Source organism: Panthera pardus, unplaced genomic scaffold (genome assembly GCF_024362965.1).
Source record: "Panthera pardus isolate Hobbes unplaced genomic scaffold, ASM2436296v1 HiC_scaffold_10, whole genome shotgun sequence".
NCBI lineage: Eukaryota > Metazoa > Chordata > Mammalia > Carnivora > Felidae > Panthera > Panthera pardus.
The window spans coordinates 55789708-55795306 of NW_026526655.1; the positions used below are offsets into that span (position 1 = coordinate 55789708).

Consider the following 5599-nt stretch of genomic DNA (forward strand, 5'->3'; position numbering starts at 1 on the left):
TCTGTGAGATTTTGTCATGGCAGCCAGAGCTAAGGGGCAAATTGTGAAAGAATCCATGTAAACCTTGACATCTCTTTGAAGTCTTTTTTTTTTTTTAGAATAAGTTTTGGTATTCTTGCAGTCTGTCTCGTAATAGTCGTATTTGTTTTGATATATATATATATATATATACACACACACACACACACATACATATACATATACATATATATATACACATTATATATTATATATATATATATATATATATAATATACATATATATATAGTTTTAAGACATATGCAGTGAATCAGGCCATAGTGATCTGCTGACTTCTAGTATCCCCAGCCCACCACACCCCATTCCACCAGCAGTTTCAAAGCCCACATCAGCTGTTCTCCTCAAAGCTTTTGCACACTTTGTTTTCTGCTAGAACATGCTCGCCCCACTCTCTTTTGCCCAACTGGTGAACTCTTTAAAGCAAAACTTAGTTGTTGCTTCTGCTTTTAAAATGCTCCTGGCATCACACCTCAACGTGGACATCTTCCTTTGTGCGCTCACTATGCCTTCTGCAGCCCTTTATTACTCCCACGCATGTTTATGTTTGACCCTACATAATTGTAAGGTCCTTGATGGCAGGGAGGAGGTCTGATTTATTGGCATGTCCCCAGGGCCTAGAAGATGGAGAAGCACAAAGTACATGCTTGGTAAATGTGGAAGAATGAATGAGTGAATGAATGAATGAATGAATGAACTCACAAATGAGTTTATAAAGCAGCAGTTATTTCTGTGGGATATTCTTAGGGATAGTGACAAAATGTGAAATGTCTCACAAAGATGAAACGTGAAGTCTCTGTGGCTAAAGGTGACAGCAGCAACTGAGCTGCTTCACAGAAGTGGGGGGATGGCTCAGAGGGTCTCCTGAGATTTCTGGAACTTGCATTGGTGAGCCTGCTCCCTAAACCCTCGTTGCCTCTCCCACTAAATCCCCTTTCTGAGCTCTCTCTAACGTAGAAGAGCCCCCTTAGTTTCTCATGCTTGAATTATCATTTAATTAGGACAGTGGCCTAAAAGCAAGCCCCTCTTTAATCACTCTGCATAGCAATGCCAGGGGTATTCACTCCACCCACAATGCTACCCCAATCCTCCACATATGTGGAGAACTGGGTCGGAGGAATTTAAGCTTTTCTGGTTTCCAGCCTCAATTTATTTCTCCGTAATAGTCAACAAAGTGAACTGGTTCTAGGTATTCCCAGGAGTGAATTCAAGGGATGAAATTCCCGGCCCTCAGGGACTTTCTATCCTTGTAGCCTTATCTACCCCCCCTCCCTTCACCTTCCTTCCTCACCTGCTCCCCATTACCTGAACATACCTCTTCATTCCCATTTCCTTGCCTTTGCATAGGAGTGTATCTTTTCCACTACTAGAATGTACTACCTGAAGGCCAAAATGGGTTTCTGTCTCCTACTGGGTCTTGCTCAGTGCTCTGCACAGGGAACTCAAGGAATACTGACCAAAGCAAGGAAGTTAGTTGGCAGGGAACAGCTTTGTGGGGCTCTCCCTGACCTTGTTGGCTTCATTTCCCACTTCCCAAGATCCCCACTTCTTTCTGTGCCTCTGTCTGGGTCCTGTAGGCTGAGGCACTTGTGCTGATCTGTCAGTTTAGGATGATGCCCTGCACCAGGGTGATGGGGGAAGGACCCAAGTCTTGAAGGTGTCAGAAGGCAGCCATTTTCTTTGAAGTTTGATAGAACTGGCTAGGTCTTTCTTTCTTTCTTGATTTCTCCAGAATAGAGAAACTACATATATATATGTAGTTTCTCTATTTATATATATTATACATATATATATACATATATATACATATATACACGTTTATATATTATACATATATATACGTGTATATATGTATAATATTATACATATATACACGTATATATATGTATATGTATATATTATACATATATAATATATAAACTACATATATATGTATATGTATATATATGGTTTATCATATACATATGTATGTATATTTAGTGTACATAGTATATACAGTTTCTACACACACACAACATACACATACTCTGAAACATATTCTAGCTAGTGGGGATTCTTTTTATTTTTGTGAGTGACAAGGATGTTAGAGCAGAGAGGAAAAATAAAGCAGCAAGAGGACCTCCAAAGAGCTGGGTGTCCTCTCAGGAAATGCATTACATATACATGTGTGCACATGTATGCACACACAGAGGCACACAGGCCAGGGAGCCCACAGTATGCACTGCCACTAGAGTGGAGTCACAACATAGGTCTCATGAACATCATGTCCAGATGGCTTCCCTGGCAGAGCAGAGTCAGACAAAACCTGCTCAGAACACACAGACTGTGCAGGTTGTGTCTCTCCTTCACAGCAGAAGTCACGACCAGCACCATTTCTCACTATCTGTAGCCATTCATACCGCAATCTGCCAGAGGGGAAGAAAGGGAAGCAGTTCACTGACATCATTATCACTTGCTCAGCAATGTGGACTCCTCCTCTAAACTGGCTTTCTTGTCTGCCAAACATGGCAGCCAAGATAGCTCCTGCACTGAGACCAAACCAAAGAAGAGAGGAATTTAAGAAAAAAAGTTAAAATGCTCCTAGACAGCAAAGCCCACAGTGCTCTGGGGCCACATCCAATTAACTTAGAGCCTCTGATGTCAACCGCTTCCAAGGCTGGCATGGTGCATTCACAAACACATTCCAGGAGAGTCAACATGATCTGGTGTTGACACAGGCCCATAACTGTCAGAGGCAGTAATTTTCAATTTATGGATGCCATAAAGCTTTGGCAATATGATTGCTACAATGTGTGGTGTGTTTTTGACAATAAGCAGGAGGTGGGGAGTTGGGAGTACTGGCTCCACATTTGGCCAAGGACATGGGCACATGAGGGCAAATGTGTAGTGACTTCTGCTATTGCAAAGGAACTGCAATAGTAGTTCCAACAATGAATTTAACAATGTTATGTGGTTCTCTACTAGCAAACTCTAGACTTCTGCATCAGACCAAAGGTCATTACTTATTCAAGAAACATTGATCACCACCTATCATGTGCCAGGCAAGTAGTGAAGAATCAGCACAATGGAAGCACAAGAAATGGAGAAGTTAGTGTACATGTGCTTAAAAATAGAGAGGAGAGAACTTAGATTCATATTCACACACTCATTTTTAGGCTATTCCAAGCAGGAAAGGCTTTTATCTTTAACAAAAAAAGAAAAAGAATAAAGGTTACCACTACCTATCAGAATGGCTAAAATCCAAAATACTGACAACACCAAGGAAATGGAGCAGCAGGAATTCTCATACACTTTTGGTGGGGATGCAAAATGGTACAACCACTCTGGAAGACGGTTTCTTATAAAACTATACATTCCAGTATTTGGAATATATATTCCAGTATTCTTGGTATTTACCCAGAGAAGTTGAAAACAAAAACCTGAACACAGATGTTTTTACGGCAGCTTTATTAATAATTGCCAAAACTTAGAAGCAACCAAGATGTCCTTCAGTAGGTGAATGGATAAATAAACTGTGGTACATCCAGGCAAGAGAAATATTATTCAGCAGTAAAAAGAAATGAGCTATCAAGCCATTAAAAAGACATGGAAGAAACTTAAATTTATATTACTAACTGAAAGAAGCCAATCTGAAAAGGCTACATGTTATATGATTCCAACTATATGACATTCTGTAAAAGGTAAAATTATGGGGACAGTAAAAAGATCAGTGGCTGTCAAGGGCTTAGGGGAAGGGAGGGATGAATATGTGTAACAAGAGATTTTTAGGGCAGTGAAATTATTCTGTACAATATCATAATGGTGGATACATGTCTTCATACATTTGTCAAAAGCCATAGAAGGTACAACACCAAGAGTGAATTCTAATGTAAACTACGAGCTTTGATTGATAACGATATGCCAATGTTGGTTCACTGACTGTAACAAATGTACCATTCTGCTGAGAGATGTTTGTGGTGGGGGAGGCTGGTGGTCGGCAGGGAAGGGAGTAAATGAGAACTCTCTATACTTTCTATTCAATTTTGCTCAATTTTTGTGAACCTAAAACTCTAAAGAATAAAGCCACAAACAAATGAATAAATAAGAGAAAATGGCATTCCAACCTGTGAACACTTGAAGAAAGGAGTGGATCTGATAGGTAAGTTTCTCAGCTAAGGCCCTGATCAGATTTCTTAGGTTCTTTTTGACATGGAAATATTGTGCATTTTTAAAAGTTTATTTATTTATTCTGAAAGAGAAAGAGAGCAAGTGAGAATGAACAGAGGCAGGGATAAAGAGAGAGGGAGACAGAGAATCTCAAACAGGCTCTGTGCTGTCAGCACAGAGCCTGATTTGGGCCTCAAACCCACAAACCATGAGGTCATGACCCGAGCTGAAATCACAAGCTGAACGCTTAACCAACTGAGCCACCCAGGTGCCCCAGAAATATTTTACATTTTTATGCTATTATTTATTCTGTATGTGAGTATATAGCCATATTTAGAACTGGGACAGTGGCTCCAATGAACTTGTATCCAGCCCTAGGAGTTGGGCCATTACTTCCAACCCAGGAGCCAGAGGAAGTCTACACAGGGGAGCTGGTGCAGACAAGAGCTCCCAGTGTTCCACTGCCATGAAGAATTATGTCTAAGAGTGAGAATGCTTGTGGCACCTGGGTAGCTCAGTCGGTTAAGCATTGGACTCTTGATTTCAGTTCAGGTCATGATCTCACAGTCCTGAGATTGAGCCCTGTGTCGGGCTCTGTGCTGAGTGTGGAGCCTGCTTGGGATTCTCTTTCTCCTTCTCTCTCTCCCCTTCATCTCCCCTGCTTACGCTCACACTCATGCTCCGTCTCAAAATAAATAAATAAACATTTTTTAAAATCTTTAAAAAAGAGAGTAAGTGATGCTTGACCAGGCACAGGAACAGTAACATGGCTTTGATATATTAAGTGAAAAAAAAGTATTTTGCAAAAGAGCATAAATGGGATGGTCCCAATTCTATTCAATCTTAGACAAAAGACATACCAGCTGTTAACAGTAGTTGTCTCAGGATGACAAGCTAATGTGTGATTTTTATGTTCTGCTTTATGTATCTCTATATTCTAAATTTTCTATAATAGAGATGTACTATTTTTAAATAAAAAACATAAGAGAGAATGATCTTCCATCAACAGAGTTGCCATCGAAGGTCTGGGTTTATCAAGATGAAAAATGACCAGCTGGTAAACCTCCCTAACATCTGACCCAGAGTGAGCTTCTGAAGAAGGGTTGGGGGACATCTGGGTTAAAATTAAAACTGTGCACATGAGAACATAAAACCATGTGCTGTTTTTAAGTTGTTTTTAAGTCAATCACTTGGGCCATAGCACTAAGGATCTGCTCAGTTCTTGTCCACTCCCAGGAGAAAAGAATCAAAAGAGCACAAGTATTTGCACATGGCAGGTTTTCCCATCAAGGCTCAACCTCTTCATGCATGGAAAGAAAAGGCTCTTTCCAAACCTGTAAAGGGCAAGCATGGTAGTGTCTGCAGCCCTAAAACAGATATAAATAAGACAACTGGAGTCATGGGCCTGAGGGTTCA

At 40.4% G+C, this 5599-nt stretch overlaps 1 long non-coding RNA gene across 1 annotated transcript; it reads left to right on the forward strand.

Annotated features, from left to right (window-relative positions):
* Positions 1–605: 605 nt before the first annotated feature.
* Positions 606–5330, forward strand: LOC109273629 (uncharacterized). Its single transcript, XR_002083169.2, has 3 exons — positions 606–687; positions 3002–3124; positions 5195–5330. It is a non-coding gene; the product is annotated as an uncharacterized LOC109273629 (long non-coding RNA).
* The last annotated feature ends 269 nt before the right edge of the window (positions 5331–5599 follow it).